General features: G+C 48.8%; 1 protein-coding gene across 4 annotated transcripts in view; it reads right to left on the reverse strand.

Annotated features, from left to right (window-relative positions):
• LOC132207862 (uncharacterized) overlaps positions 1 to 19,619 on the reverse strand; it is a 226,958-nt gene that overhangs the window by 170,756 nt on the left and 36,583 nt on the right. For 3 of the 4 annotated variants that reach the window (XM_059643696.1, XM_059643697.1, XM_059643695.1), the window contains one exon: positions 18,372 to 18,536. The exons of the other annotated variant lie outside the window; for it this stretch is intronic. The gene's annotated coding sequence lies outside the window, so the exon portion shown is untranslated. The remainder of the gene's footprint in view (positions 1 to 18,371; positions 18,537 to 19,619) is intronic. 4 annotated transcript variants of the gene reach the window in all.

Consider the following 19,619-nt stretch of genomic DNA (forward strand, 5'->3'; position numbering starts at 1 on the left):
TCCCATTGTCCTCAGTCACTGCATCCCATTTCCATCAGTCAGTGCATCCCATTTCCCACAGTCACTGCATCTCCGTTCCTCAATCACTGCATGTCATTTCACTCAGTCTCTGCACCCCATTTCACCTCAGTCACTGCATCCCATTACCATCAGTCACTGCATCCCAGTACGCTCAGTCACAGCATCCCATTTCCCTCAGACACTGCATCTGATTTCCATCAGTCACTGCATCCCATTTCCCTCAGTCATTGCATCCCATTTCCCACAGTCATTGCATCTCCTATCCCTCATTCACTGCATTCCATTAACCACAGTCACTGCATCGCGTTACCCTCAGTCACTGCATCACATTACCCTCAGCCAGAGCATCCAATTTCCCACATTCACTGCATCTCCTTTCCCTCAGTCAATGCTTCACATTCCACTGAGTCACTGCATCCCATTCCAAAGTGTCACAGCATCCCATTTCACTCAGTGACTGCAACCCATTACCCTCAGTCACTGCAGCCCATTTCACTCAGTCACTGCATCCCATTAACTTCAGTCGCAGGATCCCATTTCAAACAGACACTGCATCCCATTTCCCTCAGTCACTGCATCCCATTTCCCTCAGTCACTGCATCCCATTTCCCTCAGTCACTGCATCCCATTTCCCTCAGTCACTGCATCCCATTTCCATCAGTCTTGGCATCTCATTTCCCTCAGTCACTGCATCCCATTTCCCTCAGTCACTGCAGCCCATTTCCCTCAGTCACTGCATCACATTTCACTCAGTCACTGCATCACATTTCACTCAGTCACTGCATCCCATGTCCCACATTCACTGCATCCCATTTCCATCAGCCACTGTTTCCCCTATCTCTCAGACGCTGTATTCAATTTCCCACACTCACTGCATGCATTCCCCTCAGTCACTGCATCCCATGTCCCTCAGTCACTGCATCCCATTTCCCTCAGTCACTGCATCTCATTTCACTCAGTCACTGCATCTCATTTCACTCAGTCACTGCGTCTCATTTCACTCAGTCACTGCGTCTCATTTCACTCAGCCACTGCATCACAGTTCACTCAGTGACTGAATCACAGTTCACTCAGTGACTGAATCACAGTTCACTCAGTCACTGCATCCCATTGTCCTCAGTCACTGCATCCCATTTCCATCAGTTAGTGCATCCCATTTCCCACAGTCACTGAATCTCCGTTCCTCAATCACTGCATGTCATTTCACTCAGTCTCTGCAGCCCATTTTACCTCAGTCACTGCGTCCCATTACCATCAGTCACTACATCCCATTACCCTCAGTCACTGCATCCCAGTACGCTCAGTCACTGCATCCCAGTACGCTCAGTCACTGCATCCCAGTACGCTCAGTCACTGCATCCCATTTCCCTCAGACACTGCATCCCATTTCCCTCAGACACTGCATCTGATTTCCATCAGTCACTGCATCCCATTTCCCTCAGTCACTGCATCACCTTCACCATAGTCACTGCATTCCATTTCCATCAGTCACTGTTTCCCGTATCTCACAGGCGCTGCATTCAATTTCCCACACTCACTGCATCCCATTTCCCACAGTCAGAGCATCTCCTTTCCTTCAGTCTCTGCATCGCATTTCACTCAGTCAGTGCTTCCCATGTCACTCAGTCACTGCATCCCATGTCACTCAGTCACTGCATCCCATTTCACTCAGTCACTGCATCCCATTTCCCTCAGTCACTGCATCTCATTTCACTAAGGCACTGTATCCCATCTCCCTCACTCACTGCACCGCAAGTCCGCTCGGGCACTGCATCCCCATGAACTCAGTCACTCATTCCCACTACCTCAGTCACTGCATCCCATTTCCCTCAGGTACTGCATCACATTTCCATCAGACACTGCAGCTCATGTCACTCTGTCACTGCATCCCATTTCCCTCAGTCACTGCATCCCATTTCACTCAGTCACTGCATCACATTTCCCTCAGCCACTGCATCCCATTTCACTCAGTGACTGCATCCCATTTCACTCAGTGACTGCATCACAGTTCACTCAGTGACTGCATCACAGTTCAGTCAGTGACTGCATCACAGTACACTCAGTGAGTGATTCATATTTCACTCAGTGACTGAATCACATTTCACTGAGTCACTGCATCCCATTTCACACAGTCACTGCATCCCATTTCCCATCGTCACAGCATCTCCTTTCCCACAGTCTCTGCATCTCATTTCAATCAGTGATTGCATCCTACTTCCCAAAAATACTGCATCCCATTTCGCTCAGTCACTGCATCTCATTTCACTCGGTCACTGCATCCCATGTCCCTCAGTCACTGCATCCCATTTACCACAGTCACTGCATCCCACGTCCCACAGTCACTGCATCCCACGTCCCACAGTCACTGCATCCCACGTCCCACAGTCACTGCATCCCATTCCACACAGTCACTGCATCCGATTTCACTCAGTCAGTGCGTCACATTTCACTCAGGCACTATATCCCATTTCCCTAAGTCACTGCACCCCAAGCCCGCACGGGCACTGCATCCCTATTAACTCAGTCACTCCTTCCCAGTACCTCAGTCACTGCATCGCATTTCACTCAGTCACTACATCCCATCACCCTCAGTCGCAGCATCCCATTTCCCACAGACACTGCATTTCCTTTCCCTAAGTCAGTGCATCTCATTTCCACCAGTCACTGCATCCCATTTCACACAGCCACTGCATCCCATTTCACACAGCCACGGCATCCCATTTCACTCACAGCTTCACTTTACACTCAGTCAGAGCATCCCATTTCCATCCGTCACCGCGTCCCATTTCCTCAGTCACTTCTTCTCCTTTCCACAGTCACGGCAATCCCATTTCACTCAGTCACTGCATCCCATTTCAATCAGTCACTGCATCTCCTTTCCATCAGTCACTGCGTCCCATTTCACTCAGTCACTGCGTCCCATTTCACTAAGTCACTGCGTCCCAATTCCCAGTCACTGCATCCCATTACCTTCAGTCGCAGGATCCCATTTCCAACAGACACTGCATACCATTTCCTTCAGTCACTGCATCCCATTTCACTCAGTCACTGCATCCCATTGTCCTCAGTCACTGCATCCCATTGTCCTCATTCGCTGCATCCCATTTCACTCAGTCACTGCATCCCATTACCCTCAGTCACTGCATCACATTTCAATCAGTCACTGCATCCCATTTCACTCAGTCACTGCATCCCATTACCCTCAGTCACTGCATCCCATTACCCTCAGTCACTGCATCCCATTACCTTCAGTCGCAGGATCCCATTTCCAACAGACACTGCATACCATTTCCTTCAGTCACTGCATCCCAGTTCACTCCGTCTTGGCATCTCATTTCCCTCAGTCACTGCATCCCATTTCCCTCAGTCACTGCATCCCATGTCCCTCAGTCACTGCATCCCACGTCCCTCAGTCACTGCATCCCACGTCCCTCAGTCACTGCATCACATTTCACTCAGTCACTGCACCCCATTTCCCTCAGTCAGTGCATCCCATGTCCCTCAGTCACTGCATCCCATGTCCCACAGTCACTGCATGTCATTTCACTCAATCACTGCATCCCATTTCACTCAGTCAGTGCGTCCCTTTTCGGTCAGGCACTGTCTCGCATTTCCCTCAGTCACTGCACCCCAAGCCCGCTCGGGCACTGATTCCCTATTAACTCAGTCACTCCTTCCCAGTACCTCTGTCACTGCATCCCATGTCCCTCAGTCACTGCATCCCATGTCCCTCAGTCACTGCATCTCATTTCACTCAGTCACTGCATCTCATTTCACTCAGTCACTGCATCCCATTCCACTCAGCCACTGCATCCCATTCCACTCAGCCACTGCATCACAGTTCACTCAGCCACTGCATCACAGTTCACTCAGTGACTGAATCATAGTTCACTCAGTGACTGAATCACAGTTCACTCAGTCACTGCATCCCATTGTCCTCAGTCACTGCATCCCATTTCCATCAGTCAGTGCATCCCATTTCCCACAGTCACTGCATCTCCGTTCCTCAATCACTGCATGTCATTTCACTCAGTCTCTGCACCCCATTTCACCTCAGTCACTGCATCCCATTACCATCAGTCACTGCATCCCAGTACGCTCAGTCACAGCATCCCATTTCCCTCAGACACTGCATCTGATTTCCATCAGTCACTGCATCCCATTTCCCTCAGTCATTGCATCCCATTTCCCACAGTCATTGCATCTCCTATCCCTCATTCACTGCATTCCATTAACCACAGTCACTGCATCGCGTTACCCTCAGTCACTGCATCACATTACCCTCAGCCAGAGCATCCAATTTCCCACATTCACTGCATCTCCTTTCCCTCAGTCAATGCTTCACATTCCACTGAGTCACTGCATCCCATTCCAAAGTGTCACAGCATCCCATTTCACTCAGTGACTGCAACCCATTACCCTCAGTCACTGCAGCCCATTTCACTCAGTCACTGCATCCCATTAACTTCAGTCGCAGGATCCCATTTCAAACAGACACTGCATCCCATTTCCCTCAGTCACTGCATCCCATTTCCCTCAGTCACTGCATCCCATTTCCCTCAGTCACTGCATCCCATTTCCATCAGTCTTGGCATCTCATTTCCCTCAGTCACTGCATCCCATTTCCCTCAGTCACTGCAGCCCATTTCCCTCAGTCACTGCAGCCCATTTCCCTCAGTCACTGCATCACATTTCACTCAGTCACTGCATCACATTTCACTCAATCACTGCATCCCATGTCCCACATTCACTGCATCCCATTTCCATCAGCCACTGTTTCCCCTATCTCTCAGACGCTGTATTCAATTTCCCACACTCACTGCATGCATTCCCCTCAGTCACTGCATCCCATGTCCCTCAGTCACTGCATCCCATTTCCCTCAGTCACTGCATCTCATTTCACTCAGTCACTGCATCTCATTTCACTCAGTCACTGCGTCTCATTTCACTCAGTCACTGCGTCTCATTTCACTCAGCCACTGCATCACAGTTCACTCAGTGACTGAATCACAGTTCACTCAGTGACTGAATCACAGTTCACTCAGTCACTGCATCCCATTGTCCTCAGTCACTGCATCCAATTTCCATCAGTTAGTGCATCCCATTTCCCACAGTCACTGAATCTCCGTTCCTCAATCACTGCATGTCATTTCACTCAGTCTCTGCAGCCCATTTCACCTCAGTCACTGCATCCCATTACCATCAGTCACTACATCCCATTACCCTCAGTCACTGCATCCCAGTACGCTCAGTCACTGCATCCCAGTACGCTCAGTCACTGCATCCCAGTACGCTCAGTCACTGCATCCCATTTCCCTCAGACACTGCATCCCATTTCCCTCAGACACTGCATCCCATTTCCCTCAGACACTGCATCTGATTTCCATCAGTCACTGCATCCCATTTCCCTCAGTCACTGCAGCCCATTTCCCTCAGTCACTGCAGCCCATTTCACTCAGTCACTGCAGCCCATTTCACTCAGTGACTGCAACACATTTCACTCACTGACTGCATCCCATTTCCCTCAGTCACTGCATCTCATTTCACTCAGTCACTGCATCACATTTCACTCAGTCACTGCATCACATTTCACTCAATCACTGCATCCCATGTCCCACACTCACTGCGTCCCATTCCCCTCAGTCACTGCATCCCATTACCCTGAGTCACAGTATGCCATTTCCCACAGTCACTGCATCTCCTTTCCCTCTGTCACAGCACCCCACGTCCCTCAGTCACTGCATCCCATTTCCCTCAGTCACTGCATCCCATGTCCCTCAGTCACTGCATCCCATGTCCCTCAGTCACTGCATCCCATGTCCCTCAGTCACTCCTACCCAGTACCTCAGTCACTGCATCGCATTTCCCTCAGTTACTGCGTCACATTTCCATCAGACACTGCAGCTCATGTCACTCTGTCACTGCATCCCATGTCCCTCAGTCACTGCATCCCATTTCCCTCAGTCACTGCATCCCATGTCCCTCAGTCACTGCATCCCATGTCCCTCAGACACTGCATCTCATTTCACTCATTCACTGCATCCCATTTCACGCAGTTACTGCATCCCATTCCACTCAGTCACTGCATCCGATTTCACTCAGTCAGTGCGTCACATTTCACTCAGGCACTGTATCCCATTTCCCTAAGTCACTGCACCCCAAGCCCGCACAGGCACTGCCTCACTATTAACTCAGTCACTCCTTCCCAGTACCTCAGTCACTGCATCGCATTTCACTCAGTCACTGCATCCCATTTCACTCAGTCACTGCATCCATTTCCGTCAGTCACTGCATCCCATCACCCTCAGTCGCAGCATCCCATTTCCCACAGACACTGCATTTCCTTTCCCTAAGTCAGTGCATCTCATTTCCACCAGTCACTGCATCCCATTTCACACAGCCACTGCATCCCATTTCACACAGCCACTGCATCCCATTTCACACAGCCACTGCATCCCATTTCACTCAATGCTTCACTTTACACTCAGTCAGAGCATCCCATTTCCATCCGTCACCGCGTCCCATTTCCTCAGTCACTGCATCTCCTTTCCACAGTCACGGCAATCCCATTTCACTCAGTCACTGCATCCCATTTCAATCAGTCACTGCATCTCCTTTCCATCAGTCACTGCGTCCCAATTCCCAGTCACTGCGTCCCATTTCCCTCAGTCAGTGCATCACATTTCCCTCAGTCACTGCATCCCATTCCCCTCAGTCACTGCATCCCATTGTCCTCAGTCACTGCATCCCATTGTCCTCCGTCACTGCATCCCATTGTCCTCCGTCACTGCATCCCATTGTCCTCCGTCACTGCATCCCATTGTCCTCAGTCACTGCATCCCATTGCCCTCAGTCACTGCATCCCATTGCCCTCAGTCACTGCATCCCATTGCCCTCAGTCACTGCATCCCATTGTCCTCATTCACTGCATCCCATTTCACTCAGTCACTGCATCCCATTACCCTCAGTTACTGCATCCCATTTCACTCAGTCACTGCATCCCATTACCCTCAGTCACTGCATCCCATTACCCTCAGTCACTGCATCCCATTACCTTCAGTCGCAGGATCCCAATTCCAACAGACACTGCATCCCATTTCCGTCAGTCACTGCATCCCATTTCCCTCAGTCACTGCATCGCATTTCCTTCAGTCACTGCATCCCAGTTCACTCAGTCTCGGCATCTCATTTCCCTCAGTCACTGCATCCCATTTCCCTCAGTCACTGCATCCCATGTCCCTCAGTCACTGCATCCCACGTCCCTCATTCACTGCATCCCACGTCCCTCAGTCACTGCATCCCATTTCACTCAGTCACTGCATCCCATTTCACTCAGTCACTGCATCCCATTTCCCTCAGTCAGTGCATCCTATGTCCCTCAGTCACTGCATCCCATGTCCCACAGTCACTGCATGTCATTTCACTCAGTCAGTGCGTCCCTTTTCGGTCAGGCACTGTCTCCCATTTCCCTCAGTCACTGCACCCCAAGCCCGCTCGGGCACTGATTCCCTATTAACTCAGTCACTCCTTCCCAGTACCTCTGTCACTGCATCCCATGTGCCTCAGTCAGTGCATCCCATGTCCCTCAGTCAGTGCATCCCATGTCCCTCAGTCACTGCATCCCATTTCCGTCAGTCACCGCATCCCATTTCCCTCAGTCACTGCATACCATTTCCATCAGTCACTGCATCCCAGTTCACTCAGTCTTGGCATCTCATTTCCCTCAGTCACTGCATCCCATTTCCCTCAGTCACTGCATCCCATTTCCCTCAGTCACTGCATCCCATTTCCCTCAGTCACTGCATCACATTTCACTCAATCACTGCATCCCATGTCCCACATTCACTGCATCCCATTTCCATCAGTCACTGTTTCCCGTATCTCTCAGACGCTGTATTCAATTTCCCACACTCACTGCATCCCATTCCCCTCAGTCACTGCATCCCATTACCCTGAGTCACAGTATGCCATTTCCCACAGTCACTGCATCCCATGTCCCTCAGTCACTGCATCCCATGTCACTCAGTCACTGCATCCCATTGTCCTCAGTCACTGCATCCCACTTCATTCAGTCACTGCATCTCATTTCACTCACTGACTGCATCCCATTTCCGTCCGTCACTGCATCCCATTTCCCTCAGACACTGCATCCCATTTCCAACAGTCACTGCATCGCATTTCACTCAGTCACTGCATCGCATTTCACTCAGTCACTGCATCCCCTTTCACTCAGTGACTGCAACACATTTCACTCACAGACTGCATCCCATTTTCCTCAGTCACTGCATCTCATTTCACTCAGTCACTGCATCCCATTTCACTCAATCACTGCATCCCATTTCCAACAGTCACTGCAGCCCATTTCACTCAGTCACTGCATCACATTTCACTCAGTCACTGCATCACATTTCACTCAATCACTGCATCACATTTCACTCAATCACTGCATCCCATTTTCATCAGTCACTGTTTCCCGTATCTCTCAGACGCTGCATTCAATTTCCCAGACTCACTGCATCCCATTCCCCTCAGTCACTGCATCCCATTTCCCTCAGTCACTGCATCACATTTTCCTCAGTCACTGCATCACATTTCCCTCAGTCACTGCATCACATTTCCCTCAGTCACTGTTTCCCGTATCTCTCAGACGCTGTATTCAGTTTCCCACACTCACTGCATCCCATTCCCCTCAGTCACTGCATCCCATTACCCTGAGTCACAGTATGCCATTTCCCACAGTCACTGCATCCCATGTCCCTCAGTCACTGCATCCCATGTCCCTCAGTCACTGCATCCCATGTCCCTCAGTCACTGCATCCCATGTCCCTCAGTCACTGCATCCCATTTCCCTCAGTTACTGCGTCACATTTCCATCAGACACTGCAGCTCATGTCGCTCAGTCACTGCATCCCATTTCCCTCAGTCACTGCATCCCATTTCCATCAGTCACTGCATCCCATTTCCATCAGTCACTGCATCCCATTTCCATCAGTCACTGCATCCCATTTCCATCAGTCTTGGCATCTCATTTCCCTCAGTCACTGCATCCCATTTCCCTCAGTCACTGCAGCCCATTTCCCTCAGTCACTGCAGCCCATTTCCCTCAGTCACTGCAGCCCATTTCCCTCAGTCACTGCAGCCCATTTCACTCAGTCACTGCATCACATTTCACTCAGTCACTGCATCACATTTCACTCAATCACTGCATCCCATGTCCCACATTCACTGCATCCCATTTCCATCAGCCACTGTTTCCCCTATCTCTCAGACGCTGTATTCAATTTCCCACACTCACTGCATGCATTCCCCTCAGTCACTGCATCCCATGTCCCTCAGTCACTGCATCCCATTTCCCTCAGTCACTGCATCCCATGTCCCTCAGTCACTGCATCCCATTGTCCTCAGTCACTGCATCCCCTTTCACTCAGTGACTGCAACACATTTCACTCAGTGACTGCAACACATTTCACTCACTGACTGCATCCCATTTCCCTCAGTCACTGCATCTCATTTCACTCAGTCACTGCATCACATTTCACTCAGTCACTGCATCACATTTCACTCAATCACTCCATCCCATGTCCCACACTCACTGTGTCCCATTCCCCTCAGTCACTGCATCCCATTACCCTGAGTCACAGTATGCCATTTCCCACAGTCACTGCATCTCCTTTCCCTCTGTCACAGCACCCCACGTCCCTCAGTCACTGCATCCCATTTCCCTCAGTCACTGCATCCCATGTCCCTCAGTCACTGCATCCCATGTCCCTCAGTCACTCCTACCCAGTACCTCAGTCACTGCATCGCATTTCCCTCAGTTACTGCGTCACATTTCCATCAGACACTGCAGCTCATGTCACTCTGTCACTGCATCCCATGTCCCTCAGTCACTGCATCCCATGTCCCTCAGTCACTGCATCCCATGTCCCTCAGTCACTGCATCCCATGTCCCTCAGACACTGCATCTCATTTCACTCATTCACTGCATCCCATTTCACGCAGTTACTGCGTCCCATTCCACTCAGTCACTGCATCCGATTTCACTCAGTCAGTGCGTCACATTTCACTCAGGCACTGTATCCCATTTCCCTAAGTCACTGCACCCCAAGCCCGCACGGGCACTGCCTCACTATTAACTCAGTCACTCCTTCCCAGTACCTCAGTCACTGCATCGCATTTCACTCAGTCACTGCATCCCATTTCACTCAGTCACTGCATCCATTTCCGTCAGTCACTGCATCCCATCACCCTCAGTCGCAGCATCCCATTTCCCACAGACACTGCATTTCCTTTCCCTAAGTCAGTGCATCTCATTTCCACCAGTCACTGCATCCCATTTCACACAGCCACTGCATCCCATTTCACACAGCCACTGCATCCCATTTCACACAGCCACTGCATCCCATTTCACACAGCCACTGCATCCCATTTCACACAGCCACTGCATCCCATTTCACTCAATGCTTCACTTTACACTCAGTCAGAGCATCCCATTTCCATCCGTCACCGCGTCCCATTTCCTCAGTCACTGCATCTCCTTTCCACAGTCACGGCAATCCCATTTCACTCAGTCACTGCATCCCATTTCAATCAGTCACTGCATCTCCTTTCCATCAGTCACTGCGTCCCAATTCCCAGTCACTGCGTCCCATTTCCCTCAGTCAGTGCATCACATTTCCCTCAGTCACTGCATCCCATTCCCCTCAGTCACTGCATCCCATTGTCCTCAGTCACTGCATCCCATTGTCCTCAGTCACTGCATCCCATTGTCCTCCGTCACTGCATCCCATTGTCCTCCGTCACTGCATCCCATTGTCCTCCGTCACTGCATCCCATTGTCCTCCGTCACTGCATCCCATTGTCCTCCGTCACTGCATCCCATTGTCCTCAGTCACTGCATCCCATTGCCCTCAGTCACTGCATCCCATTGCCCTCAGTCACTGCATCCCATTGCCCTCAGTCACTGCATCCCATTGCCCTCATTCACTGCATCCCATTTCACTCAGTCACTGCATCCCATTACCCTCAGTTACTGCATCCCATTACCCTCAGTCACTGCATCCCATTACCCTCAGTCACTGCATCCCATTACCTTCAGTCGCAGGATCCCAATTCCAACAGACACTGCATCCCATTTCCGTCAGTCACTGCATCCCATTTCCCTCAGTCACTGCATCGCATTTCCTTCAGTCACTGCATCCCAGTTCACTCAGTCTCGGCATCTCATTTCCCTCAGTCACTGCATCCCATTTCCCTCAGTCACTGCATCCCATGTCCCTCAATCACTGCATCCCACGTCCCTCATTCACTGCATCCCACGTCCCTCAGTCACTGCATCCCATTTCACTCAGTCACTGCATCCCATTTCCCTCAGTCAGTGCATCCTATGTCCCTCAGTCACTGCATCCCATGTCCCACAGTCACTGCATGTCATTTCACTCAGTCAGTGCGTCCCTTTTCGGTCAGGCACTGTCTCCCATTTCCCTCAGTCGCTGCACCCCAAGCCCGCTCGGGCACTGATTCCCTATTAACTCAGTCACTCCTTCCCAGTACCTCTGTCACTGCATCCCATGTGCCTCAGTCAGTGCATCCCATGTCCCTCAGTCAGTGCATCCCATGTCCCTCAGTCAGTGCATCCCATTTCCGTCAGTCACCGCATCCCATTTCCCTCAGTCACTGCATACCATTTCCATCAGTCACTGCATCCCAGTTCACTCAGTCTTGGCATCTCATTTCCCTCAGTCACTGCATCCCATTTCCCTCAGTCACTGCATCCCATTTCCCTCAGTCACTGCATCGCATTTCACTCAGTCACTGCATCACATTTCACTCAATCACTGCATCCCATGTCCCACATTCACTGCATCCCATTTCCATCAGTCACTGTTTCCCGTATCTCTCAGACGCTGTATTCAATTTCCCACACTCACTGCATCCCATTCCCCTCAGTCACTGCATCCCATTACCCTGAGTCACAGTATGCCATTTCCCACAGTCACTGCATCCCATGTCCCTCAGTCACTGCATCCCATGTCCCTCAGTCACTGCATCCCATGTCACTCAGTCACTGCATCCCATTGTCCTCAGTCACTGCATCCCACTTCATTCAGTCACTGCATCTCATTTCACTCACTGACTGCATCCCATTTCCGTCCGTCACTGCATCCCATTTCCCTCAGACACTGCATCCCATTTCCAACAGTCACTGCATCGCATTTCACTCAGTCACTGCATCGCATTTCACTCAGTCACTGCATCCCCTTTCACTCAGTGACTGCAACACATTTCACTCACAGACTGCATCCCATTTTCCTCAGTCACTGCATCTCATTTCACTCAGTCACTGCATCCCATTTCACTCAATCACTGCAGCCCATTTCACTCAGTCACTGCATCACATTTCACTCAGTCACTGCATCACATTTCACTCAATCACTGCATCACATTTCACTCAATCACTGCATCACATTTCACTCAATCACTGCATCCCATTTTCATCAGTCACTGTTTCCCGTATCTCTCAGACGCTGCATTCAATTTCCCAGACTCACTGCATCCCATTCCCCTCAGTCACTGCATCCCATTTCCCTCAGTCACTGCATCACATTTTCCTCAGTCACTGCATCACATTTCCCTCAGTCACTGCATCACATTTCCCTCAGTCACTGTTTCCCGTATCTCTCAGACGCTGTATTCAGTTTCCCACACTCACTGCATCCCATTCCCCTCAGTCACTGCATCCCATGTCCCTCAGTCACTGCATCCCATGTCCCTCAGTCACTGCATCCCATGTCCCTCAGTCACTGCATCCCATGTCCCTCAGTCACTGCGTCACATTTCCATCAGACACTGCAGCTCATGTCGCTCAGTCACTGCATCCCATTTCCATCAGTCACTGCAGCTCATGTCACTCTGTCACTGCATCACATTTCCATCAGACACTGCATCTCATTTCACTCATTCACTGCATCCCATTTCACGCAGTTACTGCATCCCATTCCACTCTGTCACTGCATCCGATTTCACTCAGTCAGTGCGTCTCATTTCACTCAGGCACTGTATCCCATTTCCCTACGTCACTGCACCCCAAGCCCGCACGGGCACTGTATCCCTATTAACTCAGTCACTCCTTCCCAGTACCTCAGTCACTGCATCGCATTTCACTCAGTCACCGCCTCCCATTTCACTCAGTCACTGCATCCATTTCCATCAGTCACTGCATCCCATCACCCTCAGTCGCAGCATCCCATTTCCCACAGACACTGCATTTCCTTTCCCTAAGTCAGAGCATCTCATTACCACCAGTCACTGCATCCCATTTCACACAGCCACTGCATCCCATTTCACACAGCCACTGCATCCCATTTCACACAGCCACTGCATCCCATTTCACTCAAAGCTTCACTTTACACTCAGTCAGAGCATCCCATTTCCATCCGTCACCGCGTCCCATTTCCGCAGTCACTGCTTCTCCTTTCCACAGTCACGGCAATCCCATTTCAATCAGTCACTGCATCTCCTTTCCATCAGTCACTGCGTCCCATTTCACTCAGCCACAGCGTCCCAATTCCCAGTCACTGCATCCCATTTCCCTCAGTCACTGCATCACATTCCCCTCAGTCACTGCATCCCATTGTCCTCAATCACTGCATCCCATTGTCCTCAATCACTGCATCCCATTGCCCTCAGTCACTGCATCCCATTGCCCTCAGTCACTGCATCCCATTGCCCTCAGTCACTGCATCCCATTGCCCTCAGTCACTGCATCCCATTGTCCTCAGTCGCTGCATCCCATTGTCCTCAGTCACTGCATCCCATTGTCCTCAGTCACTGCATCCCATTGTCCTCAGTCACTGCATCCCATTGTCCTCAGTCACTGCATCCCATTGCCCTCAGTCACTGCATCCCATTGTCCTCAGTCACTGCATCCCATTGTCCACCCTAAGGAAGACAAACCCACGTAACATATCGAGTGACTTAAAACATACTCTATTGTTGCCCAAGGTGGAGAGCTGGATGAACACAGCAGGTCAAGCAGCATCAGAGAAGCAAGAAAGCTGATGTTTCGGAACGAGACCCTACTTCAGAAAATTGGCGCTGGAGAATCTGAGACAACAAGGTGTAGAGCCGGATGATACTGCTTGGCCTGCTGAGTTCATCCAGCTTTACACCTTCTTATCTCAGATTCTCCAGCATCTGCAGTTCCTACTGCCTCTATTGTTGCCCTTTCACTTTACTGAACTAATATGAGCCAGTAGTTTTGTTTAGGCTCGTGTAATCTTACGCTTAATGGCCTGTACAAAATCCTGAATTAATTTTGATCGACTGACGGGAGGAGAGATGAATTTTTTAGAAATTTTTGTTTTCTACCAATTTGCAGAGGGCATCGTGGGCGATTGAAGGACAGTGTTATTATCCTCCAGGTCTGTGGACTGCATCATTACCAACTTGCCCATTTGCATATACATACAGTATTCATGATGTACCAATGAAACATAATAAACCAATACTGCGTACTAAAAACAACGCTCACATATCAATGGAAATTTAAATATTTATCATAGAGTTTGAAGAATTGAATTCAATGATACAAAGCAAAAACCAGTGAAGATGAGTGCAGTTGGTCAGCACTTTTGCCACTAAGTGGAGGTTGGCAGTTTGAGGCCACCCAGGAACAAGCAAGCTCTGTCTAACTCCAAGGGCAGCACGGTGGCTCAGTGGTTAGCACTGCTGACTCACAGCGCCAGGGACCCAGGTTCGATCCCACCGTTGGACGATTTTCTGTGCGGAGTTTGTACATTCTGCCCATGCCTGCATGGGTTCCTGCTGGGTGCTCTGGTTTCCTCCCACAGTCCAAAGATGTGCAGGCTCGGTGTATGGGCCATGCCAAACTTGCCCATTGTGTTTAGGGATGTGTAGATTAGGTGTGTTAGTCATGGGAAACGTACGGTTACTGAGGAAAGGGTCGGGGGATGAGTCAGGGTGAGATGCTCTTTGGAGCGTGGTCGTGGACTTCTTGGGTCAAAAGGGGCTTGTTTCCACACCGTAGGGATTCTATGATATGGAAGTATCTTTTGAAGTGGACATTCATGGGTATGCTGTAACAGAGACCTTGAAATACTGCACAACAAATATTTGGAACTAGACTGTCAATTCAGACATAGCATCAAAAAAGGTCATGGAAGTTGTCACCGATATAAAGCAGGATTGATGAAAATCCAGCAGGAAATGGTGTCAAAAGGCACAGTATCTTTTATTCATCTCCAGTTATTTTGTCCAAGGCACTGGATGCCGGCAGGATTGAAACATTTAAGAAATGCTTCACAAATCACATATAAGGACCTGCACATCTTTGAACAATGGGAGGAAACTGCAGCACCTGGCAGAAGCCCCTCGCAGACGCGGGGAGGACATGTCAATTCCACACAGATAGTTACCCAAGACTGGAATCTCAATTGGCTCCCCAGTGCATGAGCAGCTCTAACCACTGAGCAACTACCTTGCCCAGAAGGGCTTTTATAAGCGCATACATTATTTCCATCAAGACAGATCCAATCCTCTATGTCCAATCAAAATAACATATTGTAGATATCATGACAACAATCATAAATGATTTTGAATAAGTAAATCAAAAAAATTGAAATAGTTTCCAAGCCTAAATACTAGATATGGTGCAGTTAAGATGAATAGCGCAACAACAAAAAGGCCATATTTTATGTGACGATCGGTAACACTTGAAAACTTGCAACAATTCGTCGCCAGTAGTGCTCTGAAGTGGCTTGATGGTGCACTCCTTCAGACACTGGAATGAAACTCCAAAGATCACAAATTCTCCTTCAATACCGTGTTGTAACAGTGACTGCATCAACCTGAGTTTATGGGCCTGACTGGAAACCCACACAACATGCATAAACAAAAAAATAATCTAAGGTGACAGGAGAAAAAAATGTATGTATGCAACGTCTTTGAAAAGCAATTATTTGTAGCGGCTGCAAGCCCATAAGGAATCTCGTTTCGCAGATTATATTCATTTGCACTGCAGGTCATGCCAGTCAGAATCAGTTTTCGTTTCATGACAGACAACTAAAATGTCCATTACAATGAACGTTGGTTGATCAGAAGATTTTAAGTAAGGACTATGTCTTGTGTGAGCTGACGGCATTAGGGGATGGAGAAGGTACATGCACTGCTGGCATCTTGACACCATTGAATGAGCAAGCGTGGACGCAAAGGTTGTAACAGGTAACAATTGTACAGGCAATATCTTTTGAGCTCCTTCCGAGCAGGCCTGTAATACTCTAAAGCTGTGCCAGACCCTCACTTCCTCCACCTTACGTACGCTGCCTTTTCTTTTTGACAAGAAGCACCTCTGTACCCGTCATCCAAGGCTCCTGAATCTTACCCCTTCTTATCTGTCTCAGAGGAACAAATTTATACATCACTCGCAACAACTGCTCCTTGAACAGCCTCCACATGTCTGCTGCGCCCTTTCTGTGGAACAATTGCTCCCAATCTGTACTTCCCAACTCCTGTCTGATAGCATCATAGTTTCCTTGACCCCAGTGAAATATCTTCCCCTGGTAACTGCTCCTTTCACTTTCCATGGCTATGGTAAATGTGAGGCTCTTGCGGTCACTGTCGCCAAAGTGTTCTCCCACCACAAGATCTGACACCTGTCCTGGCTCATCGCCGAGCACCAAATCCAAAATGGCCTCCCCCCTCGGCCTGTCCACATACTGAGTCAGGAAACCCTCCTGAACACACCTGACAAAAACGGCTCCATCCAAACCATCTGCACTCAGGAGGTTTCAATCTATATTGGGAAAGTTGAAGTCACCCACAACAACAACCCTGATACGTTTGCACTTTTCAACAATCTGCCGGCCAATGAGTTCTTCGATCTCCCAACCGCTATTTGGGGTCCGTAGAAAACCCCCAGTGAAGTGACTGCTGCCTTGCTGTTCCGAACGTCCACCCACACTGGCTCAGTCGACAAACCTTCCTTGGCAACCTCAGCCCATACCACCACAGTAGACAAGTCCTCAAAGGTTCTTTCAGCCGCCGTTATACTGTCCTTGACCAACAAAGCCACACCTCCCCCTCTTTTACCACCTTCCCAGACCTTAATGAAAGATCTAAACACAAGAACCTGCAACATCCATTCCTGACCCTCCTCTATCCATGCCTCCGAAATGGCCACAACATCGAAGTCCCAGGTACCTATCCAAGCTGCAACCTCACCTACATTATTCCGGATACTCCCGGCATTAAAGTCGTCACACTTCAATCCAGCTTGCTGTCTGCCAGCACACTCCTGTGACAGTGAGGTCCTGACCATGTCCTCCCTACGCTCATCCTCCTGTGTACTGGGACTACACCTCAGTTTCCCATCCCCCTTCTGAGCTAGTTTAAATCCAACCGAATGGCACTCGCCAATTTCCCACCCAGGATATTCGTGCCCCTCTCATTCAAGTGGAGACCGTCCTGTTTGTACAGGTCCCACCTTCCCCAGAACGAGCCCCAATTGTCCATGTACCTGAAGCCCTCCCACCTGCACCATCCCTGCAGCCACGTCTTCAGCTGAAATCTCTCCCTGTTCTTTGCCTCGCTATCACGTGGTACGGGTGACAAACCAGAGATGACCACTCTGCTTGTTCTAGCTCTCGGCTTCCACCCTAGCTCCCTCAAATCCTGCCTGACATCCCTATCCCTCTTTCTACCTATGCCGTTGGTGCCTATGTATATCACGACTTGGGGCTGGTCAGCCTCTCCCCTCAGGACCCTAAACACACGATCCGAGACATCACAGACCCTGGCACCTGGTCGGCAACACACCAATCGTGAGTCTCTTTCGTTTCCGGCAAATCTTCTATCAGTCCCTCCAACTATTGAGTCCCCAATGACTATCACTCTCTTCCTATCCCCGCTCCCCTTCTGTGCAAGAGGGACAGACTCTGTGCCAGAGACCTGCACCCTACTGCATACCCCTGCGAAGTCGTCCCCGGAACAGTATCCAAAATGGTATAGTTGTTTTTCAGGGGAGCTACCGCAGGGGATTTCAGGGGAACGACCACAGGGGAAGGTTGGTCAAGCTACACCGGGTAAATGTGCATTTTTGGCTGAAGAAACATGTGTTTCAATGTGAGCTAATGGAAGAAGCCATGGAGTCAAAGCTAAACATTTCGACAATAAGACAACCATTCTTAAAAGCAGCATACAGCGTGAAAAAGAAATGAGCTGCATTAATATCCACTTAAAATTTATGTGGAATATCAGATGGAATTTTCTTATTGACTCCATTGTGCAATCATGTCGAGCTAAAAATGTTAACTGCATTAATTAATACTAACCAGAAATGGACTTTGTTGTAAATGGTTTGACGGTTTTCTGTATCTGGAACATCCCTTTTCCTTCTCCAACGAAGATCGTACCAACCTATGGTACCAAACTGTGAGTCAAACGGATGGGACACGTAATCTTTAAATTTCTCATCAAAACAGTCTAATCGTATGGTTCTGTGCAATAAAAGAGAAAGAATAAACATGTTTCCAACAATTTTGCTGATGTTTATGAACAGAATGCTCAAATTCAAAAAGTTTGGGCTGGCATGTCTGCTTCCTCTAGCCTGTTTAAACTGTTCCATTCAATGTGAAATTTGTCATAAGTTTTAGCACACAGGTCTATGTGATCTGCGCCACCACCTTCTATTAGTCATACATGCTTTCCCCCTCTTCCTGTAATACATTCCTTGAAGTGTTCAATGAGATTTTGATTTTAAATCTTATTGTCATATTCTTTTGATTCTCAAGCATCAATGAATCTGATGTTGCCGCCATTCCATGCAGTGCACAGCACGTCAAACAGGAGTCTTGCTCTTGCCATGAGCACTGAGGTAGTATGGGGTCACAACTGTCTCATAGTTCAGAATGAAATTCTACATATAGGGCTATGAAGAGTCATGCAGTTAATTTTATTTGATATGCTATTTCTTTTCTTCACAAATATGCTGGATTTAAAGTGATCTTCACCCTCATTTAAAATGAATTCAATATCCAACCATCTGTAAAACTAGCATATCCAAATTTTAATTTGAGTTCAGTGTTACACAAATATATGACTTTTTTAAAAATTATTTTCGAGTCAACATTAACATTTCATTCCCTGACAACGGGTGAACTTACTTTTAAACTCCAATTTTCCTTCGGTATTAATGGAGAGGTGAGCCTTTTTGCAAGCACCGAAAGGCTGCACCAGTTTATGCTAAAACTTACGGAACTGTAAGTTTCACAAATATGTTCCTATTAAACACTAATTCCTATTGAAGCAGTATGAAGCTAAATTCATTCAACTGGACAGCAAAAACGGTCAAGATTTTAAAAGCAAGCAACTATTTTGAAGTCACTCTTCGAACTAAATTCCATCTTGGTGTCTGAGAGTCCATAGGTTCCTCACTCACAACGAACCATTCAACTGTCATGCAATTACTGAAACACACAGACAAAAAACATCAATGTTAACAGTCACTAAGATTTTGAGAGTGATTTGGAATTCGTACTCAATACCCCCTGGGGAAAATCTGTTCCAATCTGGATAGTACT

Source organism: Stegostoma tigrinum, unplaced genomic scaffold (genome assembly GCF_030684315.1).
Source record: "Stegostoma tigrinum isolate sSteTig4 unplaced genomic scaffold, sSteTig4.hap1 scaffold_181, whole genome shotgun sequence".
Taxonomy (NCBI): Eukaryota; Metazoa; Chordata; class Chondrichthyes; order Orectolobiformes; family Stegostomatidae; genus Stegostoma; species Stegostoma tigrinum.